Genomic DNA, 26,633 nt, shown 5'->3' on the forward strand with positions numbered 1-26,633 from the left:
GTAATTAACGACCCATGGTAGTTACACATCGTATTGTATGTATGAAGCCTATATAGAGGCTAGAGACTCTCCATTGACGGATGTCAATGATTATTGTATTGACAAGGATATGGCTTGTTGTCTTGAATCCTACTTGCACAACCAAAATTTTTTTTCCCCTTAGTATAAGGGTAATAAAAGTAATTGATCTCCCTCTTAGTTTATGGTCTACATATAGTTTCACCTAGGTTCTTTTCTTCAAAGTGATCGCTATAATTTAATGCTTGTGCACAATTATTTAATTACCCTACCGTATAAGTAACCGAACCCCATATGATCACTAACACTATTGTTTTATTTTGTTTATCTATATTCGTATTGACATGCGATGGATTATATGGTTCTAGTAGCTTTAATAAAAAATTGGTTTATATTACTAGGGGTTTGCCTTAATACTATGGTCCACACCCTTGTATGGCTTCGACGCTTGTTACTTTAACCTTCATTAATGATTTATTATGTGCCCCTCAGGCCTCTGTACTTCTACGGTCCCTTCTTGATGTTTCCATAGGTGACCATTGTATACGTTCCCTCACATCCACCCTCCAACGTGCTCCACATACCTAGTTTCACATGCCACTGCGCCTCGTTACATGGAGTCGGTCCTCGCCAAGGTGATGGGACTTAGACAGTCTAGATTTGGCTTATCAAATCTACGGTGATCGATCTCTTGCGAAAACACTAACCTCGCTTCACCCTGGCTACACTCTCATTTTGTCATTTTCTTTCCCCTTGGTGTTTCTCAGCCTGCCTTCAATAGGCATTGCTATGCCACTATTTTTCTCTGCGGCAAACTTAGTGATTGCAACCACCATCTATGCATGTTGCAATTACCCTCATTCCTAGTTACATGTATGGGCCTTTATGGAATTTTTACACTGGGTCCTAAATAGTTTATCACATCTATTGGTGACCCATGCTACCTTCCACTGGAGAAAAACCTGCAAGGAATAAACCTGCAACGCTGCTAGTGCTTCATATCCACCTCAAGTAATTACAAGTTAAATCTATTGATTTTCGTGTGTCTATTTGCTTATGTGTCTTCATTACAATGGCTAACTATGGTGTGAATGTGCAAGTATCTGGGCATGTTTTCTGTCAAGGTGCAGGAAGGATTTTTAGGTGTGTTCATCATGGTTGTTGTGCTCCCTCTGAAATCCATGGTATGTGTGTTTCTTAGCAACTCGAGCTTGAACTATGGTTCTATACACACTTGCTGCTATTGATAACTCTGGTTCTTGAATGCCCAGGTTAGTTTGTCTCCAAAACAACTCCATCGCGTGCTCTGAGATAGGTATAGTGAATCCCTCAATGGATTTCTTATGGGATTTAGATGTTTTGGTACTATTACTTGTAGAATGCGTGTGTTTAACATGTATAACATTGTCTTTGGGTTTAGACAAGTACAGGTAACACTTACCTTATTGTTCATGTTATGCACAGTTCCTCCCTGCTTCGAATGGGCTAACATCACTCTTGACTTCCTCCAGTTTCATTCTGAGGTTCGATTCCCCTTTCCTTTCAACGCCTCCCTCCAACAGTATGATCAATATTAATGTTAATGTGTATGGATGGATTCGTTCGGGGTTTCACGGTTTCATTTTGCCTTGTTTCCTGATAGCTTTTTATTTGTCTCTAGCTCTTGAGGGATGTCGTCCCTTTGTTTTTCGTTGGCCTTCTGGCGCTAAGACTCTCCTGGTCTCCATGTTCCCTTTTAGCTTATAGATATCGATAGAAGGAGTTTTCAACACTATGATTTTGGGAGAATCGTGACTGGGATTTACTGTTGTTTTCTTAGCATCTAATTATGCAGCCTGTTGCTTGAATTATAAAGTTATAATTTATGTTTAAACTTCAGAGGACATTTGTATGATTCCCTATGTTTCGACTACTGGATACCTCACTCTTGCTGCTGAATCTTTTTTTAGAGTCACACACTAGTTAATTCATAGTATTTTATCTTGCTGAGATGCTTGTTAAGTTACGATAGACTTTGCTCGTGTTTTCTCTACTTAAAACAATGTTCATATTTCAATATATGACTATTGACTTTATAATCGATGTTATTCCACAATTTAATCTATTCTTACCTATTCCTGTCGGCGTTGTGTTTCTTAGGGTCTCGCTTGCACCATGGCCTCTATGCCTATAATTATATTTTACTTTGGTTGTTTTTTATAGCTTCAAGGTGTTTTGAATATGATATGTTAATTTATTTCTCAATGAGCATGTTTAGTTTCTATGTCATACATTGTTCTTAATGTATAAATAAATTACTCTATATGGATTTATCATCGACGTATCAGATGATTATTATACAACAAATTGTAACAAAAAGATTAATTAAATTACTAATTTCTGGGTTTGAGAAATAATCTTTGTTTCCTTTCTACTGAAAGATTGAATGTGTAAATTTTACTTCTTCTGGGTACTGTGTCTATGTAAAACATAACTCAATGTAATAGAAAAGTTGTCAACTTGATCTCATAGCATTTATGTTTAGATTTTAAGATATTGGGAAGTTATATTATGGCTAATTTGATTGAGTCTACAGTTCCAAATTTCATCTGCTTTCATTTCACCTTACTTACCTCTTACAATTTGATAAGAGAGATCGATTGTTACATATAGTTTCAAGATTTTTCTTTTTAATTAGGATTTTTTTCTTTTTAAATAGGAAGTTTCCTCTGAGTAGCAACATGCAGGATTTAACTTGTGTTCAACTACAAAAAGCTACTCATATCTACCTCATTGTTCCTTCCTTCCGTGATTTTGATGCAGATAAGTTTAAACGTAATACCCAACCCCGAGGATTATAATCGATTCACCATAAGCCTTGGTTCAATAGTCTTAATTTTAACAAAAATATTCCATTGTTGGAAGATCCTAATTTAATACTATGCCTAACTGCATAGCTAAATTGCTATAGTCTCCTAAGTTACACTTGCAAAAAGGAATAAGTATATTAGTAGTACAACTGCACAGTAACCATCTTCCACTTACATTTGAGCACATGCAATAGTTTATATATAGATATATGTATTCGATTACCATATTCAATAGGATATAAGTTACATGAACATAAATAATTAAGTAAATGGATCACATCCCAGGAGGGTTTTACCTTAGGGGAACATTTCACAACTTCTATTCAGAACTCATTGGTACATTTTCTTCTACTAAATCAATTAATATATTCATTTCATTTCCTTGTACACATTAAAGATAACAGATTAAGGTGTATTGCTACTTCATTTAAATTAAACATACCAATCAATCATACAAAATAACAGTAGATATAACCTCTAACCAACGATTTAGCCTAGAAATTTGACTTGGAACAAACAATTTGCCTCCCAAACATGAAACTACTCTTTCAATTCTCCCCATGATGAGATCTGTCTCTTTTTCCCCCAGAATCAACATCCTTTGTTGTTCTAGTGAAGGAATTGTTATGCCTCACTTTCCCTAGCAGATTTTCTATAACGACATCTCGTTTTTCTGGTAGGATTTTCCAATAATTTTTTTTTTGTAAAGGATTTAAAGTTTCATCCTTTAAAGCCTATATTTTTCCACTACAGTTCTTATTCACCCATTGAAGTGTTGTTTCCCCCACACCAGGTGATTTTCCTAGATTTTTCTCTTCTTATCTAGTCAATCACATGATTTCACTCCAACGATTTTTTTGAAGTGATTTGGGAAAGTTTTATTTTCTCCTCTATCCAATCCATCCACCCTGGATTATGGATTGGGATAATGGTCTCAATCATTCCTTTTTTATTTCCAAGTAAATTCTTAACATACCATATTGATTTATTTAAAATTCAAATAATTACATTATCATAGTTTTTCCTCCACAAGAGAAATCTTGCCCATCAAGAAATTTCCAACAGTACCTCAACTATTGAAATAATAACAACAATTTAACTATAATAGTTTCTTAAATAGAGGGCCATTACAACCCCCCAAATATAAAATAAGATTGTCCTCAATGTTTATTACTCAACCATTTCTTTGTCAAACTAAGATGGACAACTAGTTTTCATGTTGTCTTCCAATTGCCAGTAGCCTCCTTGGGAGTAAAATTCCTGCACTGCACTTTAACGTGAGCAACGACCTGATTACGGAGCATGATCTATTTCTGCTCCAAGATAGAGAGTGGCTATGGTAGAAAGTCTCCTTCGGATTCCATCTTCATATCAATCATTGTAGATTGATGTTATGCCTATCAGTCCTCAAATGTCGTGCTAATCCTCGGAATGTTTCTGGCCACATCATTCATTGTAGATGCCTCATGTGCCACCTGAAAATTCTGAATGGATATGCGGTTGTGGGTGAAATACAACAATAGATGTGGTTCGCCACAACCTCGACACTTAAGTGGCTCCCTTTCCTTTCCTCATGTGCCCTTCTTGCTACCGAATTCTATAGTTTTTGAGCCAGTGTAAGATTGTGCCAGTTGACTTTGATATCCTTTGTTAATTTTTTTCCGCTGGTAATCCTTACCAATTTTTTTTTAAATAGGAAGGATTCTATCGCCTCATGTCCATCTTGTTTTTATGCTTGCTCTGTTAGGGCCTGGAAACTTCACTCTGATTTTTGAACTGCTGGTAGAAAAGTCTGGCCTTCCTGACTACTTCATCCATTATCCTTGGGTTATCTAATTCAATTCATTCCTTATAAATTGTTGGTAAACAGTTCAAAAATCTATGCACCTTGGCTTTTTCTTCTCTAATGTAGGGCACATACGGAAGTGAGTTGGTGAACTTGGTCACAAATTCATCCATGGTAAGTTGCCCCAACGTCATTTCATGGAATTATTTTGCCCAATTGTCATAATACCTCTCGCTTAGATAGCAAGATTTAAATTTCTATTGAAACTCTTCCCACAAAACAGTTCTCTCATCCAACATGTGTTTAATTTTTGTCTCCTCCCATAATAGGGTGGCCTTTCCCTATAAGTGATAAACAACCAATATTTCTTTCAAGTTTCTTTGTTATTCATACACTTAAAAATACTTGACCATATTCAAGAGCCAATATTTTGTATCCTCCTCCCTCTCCCCATTAAAGATAGGAGGCTTTATATTTCAGAATTATCCTTTTAATTCCCTCTTTCTCTTATGCTTATGGGATTTAGAATCTATTTTATCATATTCTTCATCATTTTCAGATTTTTCCGCCATCGATCTTGCTAATTTTTGTTTCTACCCTTCCAACTCAACACTCTTATGACTTGATTTCTCAGTCCATTCTCTAATCAGTTTCTCCTATTCTTCACTAGATTTGATTAATTGCTCATTTCTACTTTGGAGTTGTGCCAATTCATGTTGCAAATTCCTTACTATCTCTACAAATTGAGTGGGCATTGAAGTACTACCTTCTCCTAGTTTTACCTATAAATCATCCCCTCCAGTAAAAGTTGGGGATGAATCCTCCATCCTTCACTGTATTCAATCAAAACAATCTAACAAATATAAAATAATTTCCCTCTAATATTGATTTTGCGCAACAATAACTGGTAATGGGAACTCTATTTAAGTCCAGTGTAGAAATTTAGGCTCTGATACCATTTCTTATGAATCCTACTTACACAACCAATTTTTTTTCTTTTCCTTATCATAAGGATAATAAAAGTATTTGAGATCCTTCTTCATTTATGGTCTACATATAGTTTTACCTAGGTTCTTTTATCTTCGAGGTGATTACTATAATTTAATGCTTGTATGCAATTGTTTAATTACCCTCCCTATAAGTGACCCAACAACATATGATCACTATCACTATTGTTTTATTTCGTTTATGTATATTGTTGTTGGCATACGTTGGATTATATGGTTCTAACATATTTAATAAACAAAATAGTTTATATTACTAGGGGTTTTCCTTAATACTATGGTCCACACCCTTGTATGGCTCCGACGCTTGTTACTTTAACCTTCATTAATGATTTATTATGTGCCCCTCATGCCTCAGTACTCCTCCGGTCCCTTCTAGATGCTATCCAAGGTGCCATTATATACGTTGTTTTGGAGAATTTGGTATCTACGGATAAATACTGATTCCCTAGATAAGTAGCCATATATAGAACAACAATTTAAAGAACTTTAGCCTTTTCCTATAAGTAATAGATAAGACAAAGAGAATGAGAAGACCTACTTGTAGTTCTGCTTTCTTCTTGTCTCCTTTGTATCGGTTTCATCACTCCTTCCTATACTTAACACGCATGACAAGTACCTGTAAACATCAACATAAGAAAAAGAACCAATCAAAGAAAAATATCTATTGATTACAAGAAAATGGAATCAGATACATTCACACATATAAGCATCATATAACAAGATAAGCATATGGAAAAGGGTGTAAATACTTTATTGAATAGAAGGAAGAATTACAACCATGAAGCCTGATTCGAAGTCAGTCTTCCAGCTTTGGTTCTATCCACATCACATAATAAGCATGACATTCTGGCAGCATAACGACACTAAGAACAACCTCAAATCTCAAACTAAGGTTATCTCCTTATAATTCATCAAAGTCTAGCCCTTGATCACTTAGATGAGTGCTCAATTTATAGGAAGATGAAGGAGGTTATGTCATAAATGTGGGTATTGAATGGCCTTCCATACTTAGAATTAGTTCCATGGAGGAAGGGATGAGAGGATAGGATGCATCTTAACTCATTCCTCATCCATTTTCTAGCTCATAGAAGTTGATAAGTCAAGGAAACTTCCAGAAGACTCCAAGAGATAAGAATATTCCCCAAACCCTATGTTGATTTTGTTCAATCTCGCCCATCGCAAGTTAAAGTGGGCCTAAGTGCTCTGTAGATCACCCTTGCATGGGCCTAAGTGCTCTGCAGAGCAACCTTGCATGGGCCTAAATACTCTATAGAGAACCCTTGCATGGGCCTACCTACATTGGTCCCTCTAGAGGTCATTTCAGGATGTCTTATGGCCATGAAACTATCTGGGAAGGAGGCAGTCAAAAGGTTGACTTGTTTAGCACATGTAGCAACTAAAATTAGGGTTTGATGAGCTCTAAAACAATGATTTGGATGATGAGAGTGATGCACAGAAATGGATATGTAACAGTTCCCCCCTAAAGAATGAAGTCGAAAAAAATAATGTCGTGTGATATGCTTTACGATGTGATGAGGAGATTCCAAAGTGGTTGGTGACCTGCATCAATTGCAATACATAATATCACGATATTTTTATTTTTCCTCATGAATTGTTGAGGGAAGGCATACCCATGCTTAGCATATAAACTTTCATTACAAGTACATAGATAATTGTCTACAGATACCCATGATCAGAATGGCCATCAATGTAAAGCCATTGTACGGATGATTTTGTACATTTCAAGAAAGCGTAGCCCGAATGGATGAAACTAGATCTGGGATCTTCTATCTCATTCAATCGTTCGCTCAAGTATGAGTCTAAGCATGCGAATATGTTATTTGATGTTGAACATGGGGAGACACCATCTGATTACCAGCCAATGGTGTAATTCTTTAACAGATGCGAGAGAAATCACCGATAACGATAATGATCCTCAAGGTACTGCAGTACATTCAGCATGATGTGAATGGATGATTTGATGTCAAACACCATACAAATTCTTTCAGTCAAAGTCCATTGATGTCAAACTGTTGCCAGAAGTGAGAAACTTGCCATTGATGTATGCAAGCCTCAAGGTACTAGAAGGGTGTTTCTATGTCAACTTCTTGGATAATGTGTTGGTGTTGACAAGAAGCGACTCATAGAAAGCAGGCCTTGATGTATCCCACATCAATGACATGAAACGCGTGTAATGATTTTGGAGATGAAACTTGACTAATGACACAAGGTTTAGGAATGGCGGTCATGAAAATGAAGGTTTATGGTATTGACAAGGATGAATTTTGACTTGATGACTTCTCTTGAACATGCCGGAGACATTGAAATGAAATGTGAGCATTGACCCAAAAAAAGTGATGGATGGTATGATAAACTAATAGTATGAGAACCATCAAGATGATAACCCAACCCAAAGAGTGATGGTGATGGAGTGAAAGTGTCATGTTCAAGAGAGACCTACTAACATAAAGTTGTTTTCCCCTTTTCCAATTTTCCCCAGTCATTGCTCACCAGTACCTCTTTATTTTTTTATCAAGCTTGAGGAGGATAACATATGCTTATTGTATAATTACACCCTTTGAGTGAATCCATTGCTATGTGATGTTTTAACGAGTCTAGCGAAGGTGAAACTTGGTCTTGTCTAGATGGATACGTTTGTCGCTATTTGATGTTTTAACGAGTTTAACGACAAAGATAACTTGGTCCTTTTCATGTTTAGAGAGTTTGAAAAGGAACAAAAAGAAAACTACATGAGTTCTTTTTCGTTGATTTGTCTCTCAAGTCTGAAAAAGCTTAAAATAATACAAGAGAGAACCTATTGACCATGTTCGGTCAACATATTCCTTTTTTGTAGTTAATCCATCTCAGCCCGAAAAAGGGTTAAAATTATACTGAGTAGATGTCATTTCCAATCCATTAACGAGCTAAAAAGGACAAACACTTGACAATCTTTTCATGTTTAGAGAGTTTGAAAAGAGCTTAAAGAGGACTCTACTTTGAGGAACGAGTGGTGTCTAGGATAGTAACTGGTTCCGGTGATGTTGGAACTTCTCAAAACAAGTTGATTTATGTGAAGAGGCTGGCTAGTAAGACCACTCATTGCAACTGTTCCTCAAAAAGGGTAAAACAACCAAGTGAAAGCATATGATCGACCAAAGGGATGGTGGTGATGGGATGAAAACAACCAATGCTCATCTCATCAAAGAGGCTGATAGAATGGCAATCACGAGGGTTAAAAATGGAAATGGGTTCATTTGTACACAAGCTTGAACCATAGGGAACTATGCTTGGGTTAAATTTCATGTTTACACAAGCTTGAAATGCATAACTATGCCTGAATTTAGTTTCATTTTTATACAAGCTTGATACAAAGAACTATGCTTGAGATTAGTTTACATGCCCCTAGCATGATGAAAGGCAGAGTCTCCTGTAACCAGATGGAAATTGCTACAGTGAAGCAGGAAAGTTATCAAACACCCTTTTGGCTTTATCTAGATAGGGACAAAGGTGAATGGGGTGATTCCCTTCACATAACGTACAGGGAAACTTCACTTTACCATTCTTTCCATGAACTTTACTACCAGTAGTTGATGGTGTGTCACCAGCATGATCTCCAGAATTTGATTACACAGGATGATGTGAATGGGAAGACCATTCTTCTAAGATCTGAGGAATACCAGAAAATTTTTAAAGAAGATGGTCTCTCGTACAAAGTTTTCATGGATATCGAACTTTGTGAGGCTTGATGGATGGTGTCTCATCAGATGTTGCATTCAAAGAAATGGTTGCTTGGCTTCCCCTCTGCTGAATTTTCTTCTTCTTCTTATTCTTCTTCCCTTTCTTCTTCTTCTTAATCACCTGGTTACTAGTACCAATACTTTTACCAAGCGAAGAGAAAGAAGGGGAGGAAGAAACAATCGAGGAAGAAGGCAAAGGGTCAACTTTAGGATCGACTGGAGGTTGATTTTGTCCAGTTGGAGGAGTACTCGATTGCGGAGAAAAAACGATATTTTGAACCAAGGAGGTTGAAAAAAACCATACTGGCAAACCAATGGTAAAACCTAGAAGGGACAATGGAGCCATATATGGAGCACCAGTATTTCCAAAAGGAGGAAAAGGATTAGGATTTCCATCAAAAGGAATTCCTCGATCAGTGGACTTGAGATTTTTTGCCATATGTCTCAACCTAAGACCAAATAAGGAGTGATCGTGGAGGATGTTATTTGCAGTCAATTAATTTTGTTTTAATCAAAGTAACATAACAAAACAAAAGAGGGATAATCTAGACAAAAAAATTACCAAGCAAGTGTGAACTGTAGAACACCTCCTGGTGAACCGAGAAGTATGGGCAGGCAATCTCCCTGAATGTTGTGTTTGGCGTATCATAGTGTACAAGGTGGATGAATCGGTTACCTAAGTATGGATAGCAACCTAGTGTTGTCCTCCCATATATAGCTGAAAGTATTTGGAAGCCAAATCTGCATAAGCGCTTTCTAATGCAAAACTGGACAGTGAGAGCATTCCCATATACTTTACGTAATGTAACACTGCCCTATATACCCGAAGGTACGTGGACAAGCTACGATATACTCATGTATTTGGAATGAGGTATCACACTCAGGATGTATTTTAGACACGTTAGCGACAACCACTTTGTTTTATGATGTTGGAACACATCTCTAGCCTAGAACCACTAAATGTTTTTCGGTAGGTGACAATGCTCCATTAGGTAAATTCTGATAAATTTTAAGTTGATCTTCTTTAGAATTTTCCTTTCAAGGTTCACCACGTGATGTATGTTTTCAATTCCTAAAATGAAACTATCATGATAAAAATTATTTTCATTCAATTAAACAATGAAAACCTTAGCTAGTAGGGATAGAGTAATCAGATCTTTGACAAAGAGAAAAGAGCACATCGAATGCAATTTCCCTAGCTATTCCTTTCAAGCATTCAAAAACTAGAATATGAATGATGACATTTTCTATTTTAGAATCCCTTAATGTTATGATGAACAAAAAGGAAACTAATGCACATACAATCAATCAATATTTTTATAAGAACAAAGACTTTATGACAGTTCAGCTTCGAAGGAAAAGAAGATTTTTATGACACTTTCTTTTGAACAAATATTAATCGACTATAAAACTTTGATGATGAATCAATAATGAAAAATAAATCATTTAAGAAAAATTAATCAATCAAGTTAAAGTAGGGCAGGAAAATGGAAATACAAGTTGATTTCAGAGACATACTACAATCATTGATCTTTCAGCAAGCATAAATATAAGGAAATTTGGAGAAAAACCTAATCCAAAGGTGAAAATTTTACCTAAGGTGGATAATTGCAGGTCAAAGAGGGCCCAACTGCATTGCAAATCATTGTCTCTCACTCAAGGGTGCTTTGCAGAGCACTGTCCCCTGACCAAGCCTGCGCTGATTCCTCAGAGGCCACTCAAGAGTCATCTAACCTCAAATTTTTACCAAATAACACTTCAACAAGGATGAAATACAATCAATGAAAGGAAGTAAGGTCTGCTAGAGTTCCCTAGGATGTGGATAAGCTACATGGAATGATGATCATTTCCCAGTAGAGTCACCAATTTGTTTTGGAGAATTTGGTATCTACGGATAAATACTAATTCCCTAGATAAGTAGCCATATCTAGGACAATAGTTTAAAGAACTTTAGCCTTTTCCTATAAGCAATAGATAACACAAAGAGAATGATAAGACCTACTTGTAGTCTAGCTTTCCTCTTTTCTCCTTTGTATTGGTCCAGTCGCTCCTTTCCGTACTTAACACGCTTGAGAAGTACCTATAAACATCAAGAGAAGACAAAGAATAAATAAAAGAAAAAGATCTATTGATTACAAGAAAATGGATAGATACATTCAAACATATAAGCATCAGATAACAAGATAAGCATATGGAAAAAGGTGTAAATACTTTATTGAATAGAAGGAAGAATTACAACCATGAAGCCTGATTCAAAGTCACTCTTCCAACTTTGGTTGCATCCACATCACATAATAAGCATGATATTCCGGCAACATAATGACACTTACAACAGCCTCAAATCTCAAACTAGCATTATCTCCTTACAATTCATCAAAGTCCAGCACTTTATCACCTATATGAGTGCTCAATTTATAGGAAGATGAAGGAGGTTATGTCATAAATGGGGGTATTGAATGGCCTTCCATACTTAGAATAAGTTCCATGGAGGAAAGGATGAGAGGATAGGATGCATAATAACTCATTCCTCATCCATTTTCGAGCTCATAGGAGTTGATAAGTGAGGGAAACTTTTAGAAGACTCCAAGAGATAAGAATATTCCCCAAACCCTATGTTGATTTCACTCAATATCAACCAACGTAGGTCAAAGTGTACCTAAGTGATCTGTAGAGCACCCTTGCATGGGCCTACCTATGCTGGTCCCTCTAGAGGTCATTTCAGGATGTCTTAAGGCCATGAAACTCTCTGGGAAGGAGACATTCAAAAGGTTGACTTGTTTAGCGAATGTAGAAACTGAAATTAGGGTTTGATGAGCCCTAAAACACTGATCTGGATGATGGGAGTGATGTGCCGAAATGGATTTGTAACATACGTGCCCTCACATCCAGCCTCCAATGTGCTCCATGTACCCAGTTTCACATGCCATTGTGCCTCGTTACATAGAGACGGTCCTCGCCAAGGGGATGGGACTTAGACGGTCCAGATTTGGTTTATCAAATATATGGTGATCCTTGTCTCATGCAAACCATAAGTTCACCTCCCCTTGGTTGCACTCTCATTTCATCATTACCTTTTCCTCTAGTGTCTCTTGGCTTGCCTTCGATAGGGGTTTCTATGCCACTAGTTTTCTCTACGACAAACTCATCCATTGCAACCACCATTTCTACCTACTGAAATTACCCTCATTCCTAGCTGCGTGTGTGGGCATTTATGGCGTTTTTACACTGGGTCCAGGGAAAATTTTAAGAACCCCCCTAAATTTACATGTATAATAAATGGGCGAATCTCCATGGTATATACGAAAAATGGAAGGCGATTTTATCAATAATATGATATGTATATATAATTTTTTGGCGAATCTCTCACCAGGCATGGCGAATATTTTACTCAATTATAAAATCTTGTGTTTATTGAATACACAAATGAAATCATTGCATTTCTTTAAAATATCTTTTGAAATCAAAATTACTGAAATTACATATCGATAACCTAGTGGGTGTAGGATAAAATTCACCTGTGCCATTCACAGAAAGTATGAGAAAAAACCTAATACTATATATAAAACCAAGAAAAATTCAAATTCATCACTTCTAGTGACCTCGTAAACACCCTACCAATACACAAGTATCTTACTGTTTGCAATTAGAAAAATTACCCAAATTACAATCTGTTTACTCCATCATATGTTAGAAAATTATAGAAGGATGACTAGTGCCATCAATCCATTCCTTTTAGCCCTGGATTTGTTTCAGTTAAAACAGAAGTATACAAATATACTTGTCCAATGTCTATGCTTTAACCATTCACCTTAAGATGTTTTTACAATATAATTTCCTAAGTCTATTTAATATCTTCATTATCATAAAAACCAACCTATATCCATCTTAACTCCACATCTACCACTCTTAGGGGGATGAAACTATTTATCCCTCTGAGCACTTGGTAGACCGAGAATTAAGATGGATGTAAGATGATAGAATTTCCCCTTTAAATAGTCTATGCTCACAAGAATACCATGGTATTACCATGGGTCAATACCATGGGTTATCATAAACCTGTAGCTTAAAAATTACTATTAGTAATTTATAAAAATTAATAAAATTAATAGTTGATTTTTATTTTATTTTTTATTTTAACCAAGCTAAAATGTTTAACATACATAAAATTACAACATCCATTTTTACCCTTGATTGGATCAAATATATTTTCACTCTATGCTAGTTTGCATATCACGATATTTGATACCTCTCGTAGATCCAGAGTAAAGATGGATCTATGCTCGTTTAATTCCCCCATTTAAATAGGCCACATTCTAGGTGAATACCATGGGTCAATACCATATGCCATTTTGGTGAATACCATGGGTCAATACCATGTGCCATTTTTATTTTTATTAATACTAATATTAGGGTTAATAATGTTTTTTGCATGGTATTACTAACAATCTAGTCCATGGTATTTTTCCCATAGTATTTTTCCCATAGGTTTCACTTAAATATAACACATTTTTTGAGTGTTCATAAATATAAGGTGACTTATGGAGTAAATATAAAAAAATGTTTTATTTGTTTACCATACCTCTGGTTTATTTATATTTTTATTAATTTACCATACCTCTTTTACAAATATGGTATTTGGCCCATAGGATTCACTTCAATAAAACCTCTTTCTTGAGCCTTCATAAATAGAACGAGAGTTATGGACTAAATCTAAAAGGAGGTTTTATTTATTTACCATGCGTCTAGTTTATTTATATTTTTATTTATTTACCATACCATTTGAGTAAGTATAAAAAGACGTTTTATTTATTTACCATACCTCCACTTTACTTATATTTTTATTTGTTTACACCCTTGCATGTATATAAGGTGACTTATGGAACTGTAAATATAAAAAATGTTTTATTTATTTACCATACCTCTCATTTATTTATATTTTTATTAATTTACCATACCTCTTTTATAAATATGGTATTTGGGCCTTTCGCCCATATCATTCACTTACATAAAACGTATTCTTGAAAATAGGTGAATGGATTCACTTAAATAAAACCTATTCTTGAAAATGGGTGAATGGAAGGTTATAACTCATAATTTCAAGGGCTAAATTTACCTTTTTTACCCTCTCCCTTAAAATAAGGTGGACTATTTGAGGTGATTTGTAAAAATGTACTATGATACAAAATATTCGCCCACTAAAAATTTAAAACCCCTTAATTTCGCTAAAGGGCGAACATTCGCCCCTAAAATTTTCTATCACTGGGTCTTAAATAATTTATCACCTCTACTGGTGACCTAGGCTACATTCCACTCGATCAAAACGTGCAAGGAACAACTCTGCAAAGTCACCAATGCTTCAGATCCAATTTAGGTAACTAAAAGTTAAATCTGTAGGTTTTGTGTGTGTATTTGCTTATGCATCTTCATTATGATGGATAAATATGGTATGAATGTGTAAGTATTTGGGCATGTTTTATATGAAGGTGCAGGAAGTATTTTCAATTGTGTTAATCGTGGTTATTTTCCTCCCCTCGAAATCCATGGTATGTGCGTTTCTGGGCAACTAGTGTTTGAATGATGGTTCTATGCAAACTTGATTTTGTTGATAACTCTAGTTCTTGAATGCCTAGGCCAGTCCGTCTTTATCCCAACTCCATTTCGTGCTCTCAGACACGCATAGTGAATACCTCGATGGATTTCTTATGGGATTTAGATGTTTTGGTATTACTACATGTAGAATGCATGTGTTTAACATGTATAACTCTATCTCTCGGTTTGGATAGGTACATGTAATGCTTAGCCTGTTGTTCCTGGTATGCATAGTTTCTTCTTAGCATGGGTTAGCATCACTCTCAACTTCCTCCAGGTTCGTTATGAGGCTCTAATCCCCTTCCCTTTCGATGCATCCCTCCAATAGTATGATTGATATGGATGTTAATATGTATTAATAGATGCGTTCGGGTTTCACAGTTTCATTTTCCCTTGCTTCTTGATAGTTTTCGATTTGTCTTTGGCTCTTGAGGGATGCGGTCCCTTTATTTTTCCTTGGCCTTCCGATGCTAATATTATCGTGGTATTCATATTCCCTTTTAGCTTAAAATTCTCCATGGAAGGAGTTTTCAACACTGCAATTTTGGGAGAATTGTGATCGGGGTTTATTGTTGTTTCCCTGGCACCTAATTATGTAGCCTACTACTTGAATTATAAAGTTTTTTTTTATGTTTAAACATCAGAGGACATTTGTATGATTTCCCTATGCTTCCACTAATGGATACCCCACTCTTGCTGCTGAAAAATTGTTTATAATTACACACTGGTTAATTGATTGTATTTTATTTTGGTGATATCCTTATTAAGTTATGGCAAACTCTGCCAGTGTTTTCTCTGCCTAAAAAATGTTCAAATTTCAATATATGACTAGTGGGTTTATAATGAATGTTATTCCACAATTTACTATGTTCTTACCTATTCCTGTCGGTGTTGTGTTGCTTGGGGTCTCGTTTGCGTCGTGGCCTATGTGCCTATAATTATATTTTACTTTGGTTTCCAGTTAGAGCTTCAGGGCGATTTGAATCTGATATGTTAATTTATTTCCGAGTTAGCATGTTTAGCTTCTATGTCATACATGGTTCTCAATGTCTAAATAACTTAATCTATATGGATTTATCATCGACGTATGAAATGATTATTATACTGTAAATTGTAACATAAAGATTAATTAGATTACTAATTTATGGTTTGAGAAATATTCTTTGTTCTCTTTCTTCTGAAAGATTGAATGTGTAAATTTTACTTCTTCTGCCTATGGTGTCTATTGAAAATGTAACTCAATGTAATAGCAAAGTTTTTGACCTGATTTCATAGCATTTATGTTTAGATTTTAATATATTGGGAATTTATATTATGGCTAATTCGATTGACTCTAGAATTTCGAATTTCATCTGCTTTTATTTCACTTTGCTTACCTCTTACAATTTGATAAGAGAGCTCGATTCTTAAATACAATTTCAAGATTTTTATTTTTAATTATGATTTTTTTTCTTTTTAAATGGGAAGCTACCTCTGAGTAGTGACATGAAGGATTTTGCTTACGTTCACCTACGAAACGCTACTCAGATCCGCTTCGTTGTTCCTTCCTTCCATGATTTTGATGGAGAGAATTTTAAACACAGTACCTAACCTCGGGGATTATAACCGATTCACTACAAGGTTTGGTTTAGCAGTCTTAATTTCAAAAACAGTCCTCCTCTATTGGAAGATCCTAATTCAACACTATGCCTAAATGTGTAGCTAAATTGCTACAGTCTCCTAAGTTACAATTGCAGAAAGGAATAAATATATCAGTAGTACAACTACATAGTGACCATCTTCCACCTAAATTTGAGCACATGCAACAATTTATATATAGATAAATGTATTCCAGTACCATATTTAACATGATACAAGCTACATTAACATAAATAATTAAGTAAATGGAGCACATCACAGGAGGGTGTTACCCGAGGGGAACATTTCACACCTTCTATTCAGAACTCGCTGGTACATTTACTGCTACTTAATCAATTAATATAGATTGATAATAAAATTTTAATATATTCATTTCATTTCCTTGTACATATTAAATATAACAGATTAAGGTTTATCGCTACTTCATTTAAATTAAACATACCAATCAATCATACAAAATAACAGTAGCTATAACCTCTAGCCAGTGGTTTAGATTGAAGAATTTGACTTGGAACGAATGATTTTCCTCCTGACCATGAACCTCCTCTTTCAGTTCCCCTCTTGCTGAGATCTGTCTCTTTCTCCCCATAATCAATAATCTTTATTGTTTTGGTGAAGGCATTTTTATGCCTCACTTTTCCTAGCAGACTTCGTATAACGACATCCCGTTTTTTCGTGGTTCTGCCAATCCACATAGCCTAGTTTTCTCCTATAATTTTTATTTTTTGAAAAGGATTTTTTTTTATCCTTTAAAGCCCATGTTTTTCCACTACGGTGCTTATTCAACCACTCCAATGTTTTTTCCCCCACACTGGGTGAGTTTTCTAGACTTTTCTTGTCTAGTCAATCAGATGATTTCACTCTAAAGATTTTTTTGAAGTGATTTTGGAAAGCTTGTTTTTTCCTCTATCCAATCCAATCCATCCACCTTGGATTATGGATTGGCATAATGATATCATTCATTCCTTTTTTCTTTCCAAGTAGTTTCTTTAAATACCATAGTTATTTACTACAAATTCAAATAATTATATTATCATATTTTTTCCTCCAAAAGACAAATTTTGGCCATCATGCCATTTCTAACAGTACTTCGACTACTAAAATAATAACAACGATTTAACTATAATAGTTTCTAAAACAGAGGGGCATTACACTCATGGAGTATTATCCTTCCTTAAGGAGTAGCTTTATGGTGTTACCCTAACTCAAGGGTTTTGATATTAATAAAGATGCATTTTCCTTCTAACAATATCTTGTATTGGATCTTGGGTTTATTTTATTATAGAATTATTCATTAATTATGGCCCATGTATTTATCATCCTTACATTACATTACATCCTTAGGTACCTCCCTCTGTACCCCATATGATCCCCCCTATGTATACCCCCTATTATCCCCCCTAGTTATACTACACTAAGAAATCATCAATCCTAGGCAAAGGGCATTGATTCTTGAGTGTGATCTTGTTTGAGGCTCTATATTTGATACACATTAGCTATTTAGTATTTATCTTGGATACTATGATGATATGTGACACATAATATGAGGTTCTTAGTTAACTTAATGCTTCTGCCAACAACTATTGAAACTATTTCTTCACTTCATCACATGGCCACAGATTTGAGAAATTAGGTGGAAAGAATTTCATACATGGATGAGAATATTGTTTGTATGTGAATGAAAAAGGGGTTCAGTATGAGTATCCTACAACAACACGGAGAGAGTGAGATGATCCGGATTTAAACAGGAACGCAACAAATTACAGAGATAACCATATACACAAAGATGCAGCGGAAATAATACTTCATTTCATTAATGGAAAATACTGAAATATGCTTACAACCAGAAATGGAAATAAACCAGCTAGGGCGATGGTTGCTTATCTGTGAGAAGAGATGTGATGGCTACATGCCTCTGAACTGTCTTACAGTGAGGCTCGAAGGCCTATTTATTGTTTAGAAACAATGGAAAGCCCTTAACATTCCAAAACCTAACCCTAGGAGATGAAACGCCAAATTGTGGGCCTCGTTTGGGGGTAAGTTGGTACATCAACTTCCCGGGGTCGTAACTTTGGCATATGATCTCCGTTTGACGCGTACAATAGCTCATTAGAAAGATCTATCCGAGCACTATCATTGTTGGAACAGGCAACATCGGTCCATTCCATTCCATGGACCCATGTTGCCCCCGGATTCCCCAAAAAACATCGTTTAGGGCCTCAAAACGGCTCCGGAAGTTCAGGACCCGAAAAACTTCTAAAAATAGTAAGTTGTGCTACAATTAAGGAAACTGAAAATGCTGAGAAAGACAATGGTGGGGGTCCAGGTGGACTTGGAAAGTGGCCACCAATATCCACCTGGATCATTCCTCCCCCCTTAGGAAGCAATGGTCCCCATTGCGTTGAGCTCCTCCATGAGATGAGGAAACTTCTGCTGAACTTGTTCCCTGGTGAGCCACTTGCCCTGCTGAAGGAGTTGGCCTGCTTTGACAACTCGATACAGTTGGATATTCTGTTGGCGAGTGTTCTTGATCTGTGTGTCCATGATCCGATTAGTTGCAGCTTGTTCCATGCAATCTGGATTTAATTCTGTGGGTTTGAGCTGTTCTGCAATGTCGGATGTGTCTAGCAATGGTGGAAAGTATGGCCGAAGGCGGTCCACATTGAACACTGGGTGCAGGCCAAGGAATGGGGGAATGCTGAGCTCAAATGCATTGTCTCCCATAGCCTTAGTAATGGTGTAAGGACCATATCGGAGTGGTCTCAATTTCCGATAGGCTCCAGTAAGGAATTCCTTTTGCAAATGCAACTAGACTTTGTCGCCCACCTAAAGCTTGTGTGGCACCCGATGTTGATCATGTCGCTGCTTGTACTTGGCATTTGATTTCTCAAGAATGTCATGGACCTGCTGGCGAATATGTTGGATGCGCTCAATGAAGCTGGTGGTCTTATCTGTTTCGGACTGGACATGAGCTGAATTCATGTGAGTAGCTGCAAGTGGCATGGCCACGTCAATGGGGCATAGTGGCTAGAATCCCAAACCCACCTGAAAAGGGCTATGGCCAGTGGAGATGTGAAGAGCTCGGCTGTAGTTGTGCTGAACATAGGGGAGGCTCTCGTCCCATGTGCGTGGATGCTTTGAGTTATACATGCGCAGAATGTGCACAATCATCCTATGGACAACCTCTGTCTGGCCATCAGTTTGAGGATGGAAGGCTGTGGACTTCGTGAGTTTGGTGTCCAGCATTGACCAGAGACTGGACCAAAATGTGCTGAGAAACCGACTGTCCCGATCTGAGATGATAGACTGTGGGATCCCAAAGTGCACCCACACTCGTTCAAAGAAGAGTTTAGCAGTGGATTCTGCTGTGATATTCTTCTTGCAGGCCACCAAAATGGCCATCTTCGAGAACCTGTCGACGACCACAAAAACACAGTCCTTTCCATGATTAGTGGAAGGAAGGCCTAACATGTAATCCATGGAGATGGATTCCCAAGGTCGACTAGGGGTATGCAACGAGGTATAGAGGCCATGCTTCTTAATGGCCGGTTTGGCAATGGCATAAGCAGTACATGATCGGATGTACTTCCCAACATCCTGTCGAAGATTCGGCCAATAGAAATAATTTTGCAGTACTGCCACTGTTTTCTCGACCCCGAAATGCCTAGTAGCCCGACTGTAGTGTGCTTCCTAAATCATCTTGGCACGCTCAATTGAAGGAACACAAAGGTGACCGGGGTGGCATAATAGTGCATCCTGGAGGTGAAAATCTGCAACCTGCCGACCCTCCAAGAGTGTCTGGTATGTGTGGCCGAATTCTGGGTCGCTTTTGTAGAGAAGTGGCCAATCAGAAGTCTCGTACCCACAAGAGTTTTGCACAGTGGTTAGCACCATGATCGGTGGTCGACTGAGGCAATCTGCAACATTATTGGTGTTGCCCTTTTTATACTTGATATTCAAGTGAAATTGTTGCAGGTATGTAGACCACTTCTGATGGCGATCATTCTGCAATTTCCCTTGGGTCTGTATGAACTACAGAGGTCGGTGGTCTGTGTGGATGACCGTTTCCTTCCGCAAAATGTAATGCTTCCATTGTCGGCAGGCCTGTACAATGGAATACATCTCTTTATCATAAGTGGGGTACTTCTGGACTGTGTCTAAAAGTGTTTCACTGTGGTATGCCACTGGATGTCCATGTTGAGTAAGGACTGCCCCAATAGCATAGTCAGAGGCATCTGTATCGACCTCAAATGGTTGTTGTAAATCTGGTAACGCGAGCACTGGTGCCGTGCAGAGGCGACCCTTCAACTCCCTGAATGCCTTCTGTTGAGATTCAGACCAAAAGAATTTTGCTTTCGCCCCACCCTTGGTGACTTGACTCAAGGGCCAAGAAATATGAGAAAACCCCAACACAAACTTGCGGTAGAAGTTGGCAAGACCTAGAAAGCTGCGGAGCTCTGTTAGAGTGGTTGGAGAGGGCCAATCCTGAATGACTTGGATCTTGGCTGGATCGACATGCACCCCCTGTTCATCAATGATGTATCTGTTTTAGGGAAAAGTAGCCGACTCGGATGACCCTATCCCACTCTAAGGGTGACAGTTCCTTAGCAACAACTGTAAAACAAACTACTTAAGGTTTACTTCTTTATGAAAGCAAAAGAGAATGGAGAAATGCACTAACCGTTGCCTTGTGCTTAATGTCGAATCCAAACTCTTCTCTTTGGCCGCTTACTCCTAGCTCCTTGTCCTTTTGCTTGCCCAGCTACAATGAGATCCTGCACAACAACAAAGAAGGAAACTACAAGAAGCATGCAATCATAACTGGTTCATGGATTAGTGTAAACCAAACATGCAATCATCACAATATATTATTGAAACAAGAGCACGTAGAAGAACCTCAATAGCTTTTATTAATGAAGAAATAAAGGTTCTGAGAGTATTACAACCATTGAAGGCTCCAACCCAGCAACACCTCCCAGCAGAAAGAATTGCTCTTCTTCACCTCTCTCAAACAATCACCCAATAACTCAATAGGGAAACCAACAGCATATCATTACTTTGCACCAAATTCCAGCCTCCTGAGCTCATAGGAGAGAGCTCAATATATAGATGAATTGAGAAAGGATGAGTCAGCTTGCAACTGATGTGTAGCTGCCTTGTGTCCTCTCTCTCTTCAGTTAATCTTTAGTTGATCTTCAGTTCTTGAGTCCACTTGGTGAACCTTGCTTCCACTTGGAGAAACAAAGCCTCTGACTCACCACAAGGCGAAATCCCTGATCCAAGTGTCATTTTTGGAAGATTCCAGAGCAATGACTCACTGTGCCACTTGTCCTTTCTCGCTCAGCACAGGTGGCCTTTGTCCCACTTGCTTTGCAACGCAGGTACACCATGGAGCAACTAAGTTTCAGCGCAGAAAGCTAGTGGAGCACCTGCTTTGATTTCAGGATTGCTTGTTTTTGAGTGTTTTCAGGTGGAGAACTGATCTGAGAGCTGTTGGTTTGCTGACCTTGTTTCTCTAGGGGTAGGAACATCATGTTTAGGGAACTTTGGATCCCTTGGATTATTGACAATTCATGCTTGTTGCTGTAAGGCACAAAATTGTCTATAACAGATGCCCCCTAAAGTATGAGGTCGTTTATCGGGTGAAATGCTTTATTGAGAGGATCCGAAGTTCATTCAATCTGCTGAGAAGTGTCCTGTAATAAGATACCATACAATACATTATTTTTCATACATTTTTCATGATCTAGCTGAGGCGGGCATTCCCATGCTCAGCTTTATAAATACATTTTGGTACATAGAACAGACGATCGTCTGATGGTAGACTGATAATTCTCTGCTGAAATTATCATCCTTTGAGAAGGATGATCATCTGCTGTAATGATGTACATATCAAATGTCTTTATGTCCTGAATATATATCGCAGCCCGGATGGATGAAACTAGATCCGGGGTCTTCAATCTCTTCCGATCTTCACTTGATGTACAAGTCGATCCATGTGAGAATTTCTTGAAGTCGAACATGGAAAGACATCGCTTGATTACCGGTCAATGATGTAAACCGTTAACAAGCGCGAGAGGAGTCACCGATAAGGATGATGACCCTCAAGGTACGGCAGTACAATCCACATGGTGGGAATAAAGGACTTGGCGTCGACCACCATGCAAAATCTTCTGGTCGAAGGTCATTGATGTATACCTGTCGCCGGAAGTGAGAAACTTGCCATTGAGGCATGCAAGCTTCAAAGTACTGAGGGGGGTGTTCCTAGATCAACTCCTTGGATAATGAGCTGATGTCGACAAGGAGCGATCCGTCAAAGGAGGGCCTTAATGAATCCCACATCAGTGACACGGAACGGAGCTAGTGATTGTGATGAGGTGAAAACAAACTGTGATGTATGATTTAGGGTGGCGGTCATGAAGTGGATGAAGGATAATGTGTGGCAGTGGGTGGAACACGGTTGACTCTTTATAGAACCACATCTCTTGAACATATAACGACACTGATGTGATGGATTGGTAGCATTACCCCAATTGTGGATGGTGTGGCGAGGACCATGGTTATGAGACTGGTGAATGAAACAACCCAACCCGATGTGATACGGAGGACAAAGTGTCATGTTCAAGAGCGACTTGCTACCATTAATGCTGTGAGGTTCTCCCAATTTTTCCCCAGTCATTGCTGACTAGTACCTCTTTATTTTTGTCAAGCTTGAGGAGGATAACATATGCTTGTTCTATAACCTGCCCTTCGGGCAAGCCTATCGCTATGTTTTAACGAGCCTAGCGATAGGGAAACTCGTTCTCGTCTAAAGACAAGTTTGTCGCTATTTAATCATTTTAACGAGTCTAACGACAAAGAAAACGCGGTCCTTTTCATTTTTAGAGAGTCTGAAAAGGTACGAAAAGTTAACTCCAAAATTCCTTTTTCGTCTTCTAATCCCTTAAGTCCGAAAAAGTATAAAACAATACAGAAGGGATGAATTTTCGATTTCTTTAACGAGCCGAACAAAACAAGCGCTCGATCTTTTTGTGTAATAATCCCTCAGGTCCAAAAAGATTAAAATCTAGAGGAGGGATAGCTCTTCCTGTCCTTTAAGGAGCTAGAAGGCCAAAACTCGGCAAACTTTTCATATTTTACGAGTCAGTGAAAAGAGCTCAAAGAAGACTCGTCTTTTGAGGAACGAGTGATGAACAGGGATAGCAGCAGATTCCAGGTACAGGTTGGAATTCTCCAATCACGGCAGTGTCACAAGGATGGCTAAGTGAAATCACTCTTCACAGCTGTTCCTCAAAATGGGTAAACAAACATATGGAGGTGAACGATTGGCCAAATGAATGGATGGAGGTGATGGCATATAAACACGACCAAGGGCTTTTAATATGGCTTTCAAAGGTTACATTTCTCGAGGTTGTTTACCGGTTCATTTTTTCTGGATGAGCTTGAACTGTAGGGAAAGATTGCTCACAACTTGTGTTTATTTTTTAACGAGCATGAACTCTGTACAAAACTGCTCGATTCTTGCGTTTATTTTTTAACGAGCATGAACATTGCTAAAACTGCTCGATGATATGTTTGCATGCCCCCAGCATAATAACGCAAATCGAGGTGCATGCCCCCCAAGCTTCATTGCATTCAAATTTGTTGGTTGGAATGAAGGTTTACCATTGAGATCTGGAAAGGGGATCATTTCATTTTTTAATGAGGTTGACATAGTAAAAGAACTATCCTCATTGCCCACTGTATTTACAGTACTCGATAGAAAATCGAAAACTGAAGGATGATAAAGGTTATTTTGAGTATCTTCCCCACAACCCGGGAGAAGGGAACGATGGTGGGAATCATTCCATGGTGCCCTGTCAATTACCATTGATTGGACTATTCCTTTGTCGGTTCCATGCACTCGCGACCAAGGACTTAAAGGGGTGCCATATTCTCTAGACCTATCTATCCAAATGCTTAATGAGCGTTGATTTGGGGTTGCCCCCAGGCCAAGAAAATTGATTGCTACAATACTTCTATTGGTCTTGGGGACAAAACCTTTGCATGATCCATGCTGATATCGTTTTTTGACATCTTTTGTGCGGAAGGTATCATATTGCAGGTTCCTACTGTCGCCACTTCTCCCACAACGAACGTTGGCAGAAGGGTGAAAGTTCCCATTAATGTAGGATCTTTTAGTAGGCCTACTCCGATATTTTGAAACGAATGGTCGCTTCCATGGATCAGAGGAACGCTTCCTGTAACTTGTGAACCATTAGGGAGGAAATTTTGTTGGTCAATGATCGTAATCTCTCCTTGAAAGGGGAATGCGATTTTCCTAAAATAGGTCGACACAACAGCTTCCATGGCATAAATCCATGGTCTTCCCAGTAGGATGTTATAGTCAAGATTGCCATCGATGACTTCAACATCTATTTCTACTGTTTTGCCCCCTAGTTCAACTTTCAAGTTACTAAGGATACCGTAAGGGGTATATGTCCTTCCGTCGAATGCTTTTAATGTTGTCGATGATCGCGACAAGGTTGGAGATCCTAAAGTTTTCCAGCAACTCATCGACATAATACATGTCGATGCCCCCTCATCAATAATTGTTCGATGAACAGTTTTGTTGAGGGCTTTCACTTGGACGAGGAAAGCTAGTTGAGCTGGTAACTGAGGATCATATCCTTTGTGATCAAAGGATACAAGATTGGAATCTTTAGGATCCACCCCACAAATTGCTGATAACAATGCCTGCCTTTGGGATGGGCAATTTTGTAGTACTTCAAGAGTCGACATAGCAGACAGCGATTGCGCCAAATCTTCCACTATATTATAATGTTGTGCCGCTCTGGCACGAGGATTAAATGTCGACTTGTGTACTACTCCCTTTGGCGGTTTTATTGTTAATTCATGTGTGATGGGGGGTACAACTTCTGCCGAAGTTGTTGTCGAACTGCTAGGTTGATCTTTACCTTTATCGTTCGACACCTGTGGATTCCCGTAATCTTTGTTCCTTGTCGAAATCAAAGCATCATTCTGTTGCTTCGATATCGATAACATAAGCACTTGCGACGGTGAAGCATTTCCACTACCAACCAGATTTTTTCCTCGATCAGGAAACGGATCAGTTAACACAGCTGGAGTTTGCGAACTCTTTAAGAATCTTTTTAGATCAGCTTTGTATGGACACTCTGTCGTCCAGTGATCCTCATCACATATCTGACACCCATAAGGTGGTTTCCTATCTCGAGGAGGGCTTGAAGAAGTTTTTCGAGGAGATGACTCTCCTTGTTTATTCTTCCTCCCTTTGTTTTGATTCTTCTTGCTTCCTGGTTGATTGGTTTCTTTGCCCTTATCTGTTGATACGGCATTTACTTCCGAAGCAAGAACTTCTTCATGCGCATTTTGATTCGAATCCTTACGGGCCTTCTTTTGATTGGCCTTTCTCGGATTCGCGTTTGCCGTGCCAATCACGCCATCGCCGGCATGAGAGTCACTATTTGATTTAGGAGGAGGAGGGATTGAAAATTCCGGTCTAGGGGCGTCTGGTATTTTGTCATAGAGCGTGCCGGACTGAGTATATACTAAGTCCAAATATTGTGCACGAGCTATAACTTGCTCTTCTGTTACGACTCCTCCCTTTGCTACATCTTCCGTTATGGCCGGAAGTAACGACTTTATAAACCACTCAGCTAAAAGCTGATCAGGAACGTATGTTTTAACCATTCTTCGTCGACGTCGCCACTCATGTATATGATCTGATATATGAGTTGCGGTTGTCTGTTTGAAGTTAGTCAATATCTCTGTTCCTGTTTCATACCTTATTGGTAATTGAAAGTGGGTCAAGAATGTCGTGGCAAGGGAGCCAAAATTGTCGAATGAAGCTCTAGGCAATTCTATATACCATTTTGCCGCTGGACTTGTCAATGTCCTCTGAAAGAGGCGAAGCCTTATCGAATCGTCATTTAAAGTGTTCGACGAACACCATAGATGAAATGTCATCACATGATTCAACGGGTCTTCA

The sequence above is a fragment of the Pinus tabuliformis genome, chromosome 2_2, assembly GCF_031772625.1.
Source record: "Pinus tabuliformis cultivar Carrire ecotype Pingquan chromosome 2_2, CPIR1, whole genome shotgun sequence".
NCBI lineage: Eukaryota > Viridiplantae > Streptophyta > Pinopsida > Pinales > Pinaceae > Pinus > Pinus tabuliformis.